Below are 713 nucleotides of genomic sequence, written 5' to 3'. Positions count from 1 at the left end.
AATGTGGCTGACCAACGTTTAGAATCATCAATGGAAANTGATGCGGAAACACTTCGAGATACACATGTTATACAAGAACCGTTTCAAATCCAAGGAGTGTCTTCAATNGAAATACCGATTCAGTCAATTACAATTGACCTCGGGGATCTTCCAAGATTCGATGTTGCAGTGGGCATGAGCAGCGAAGATGATGTAGTTATAGTAGACGAGGAGGAGGAGGATTGGGAGACCGAAAGTGATGATAGCGNCGATAACGAAAGTTATTATAGTTCAGATGATGAATAATNNNATTTGTTCTAATTTTATTATGTTAGTGTACAGACTTTGTGTAATACAAATGTTTGAATATATATAGTACAAATATCCAAACCNTATATATGTGCACAACTCAAACTTTATTCAAATAAATTTAGTTATAACACATTTGTAAATCAATATATCCAAACCCTTTTAATAATCATTTTTAATTTTTGTTTTTGACAAAACACATTTATAAAATGAAAATGATACAAAATTTGTTATAAAACATTGATTGATCAATAAATATATCCAATCATTTTTATACAAAGTNTGAAAACTATTGACAATAAACATTTTTCAAAACTGAAAACCCTTGCGCGACGAAGTGGACATCGTTTGCGCGACGNAGGAAAACTCGTCGTGCAAAGTTTGCGCGACTCAAAATACACTAGTCGCGTGAAGTTAATTAATTG

Source organism: Prunus dulcis, chromosome 1, assembly GCF_902201215.1.
Source record: "Prunus dulcis chromosome 1, ALMONDv2, whole genome shotgun sequence".
Taxonomy (NCBI): Eukaryota; Viridiplantae; Streptophyta; class Magnoliopsida; order Rosales; family Rosaceae; genus Prunus; species Prunus dulcis.
The sequence above is the reverse complement of the archived record's forward strand: the minus strand, read 5'-3'. Positions refer to the sequence as shown.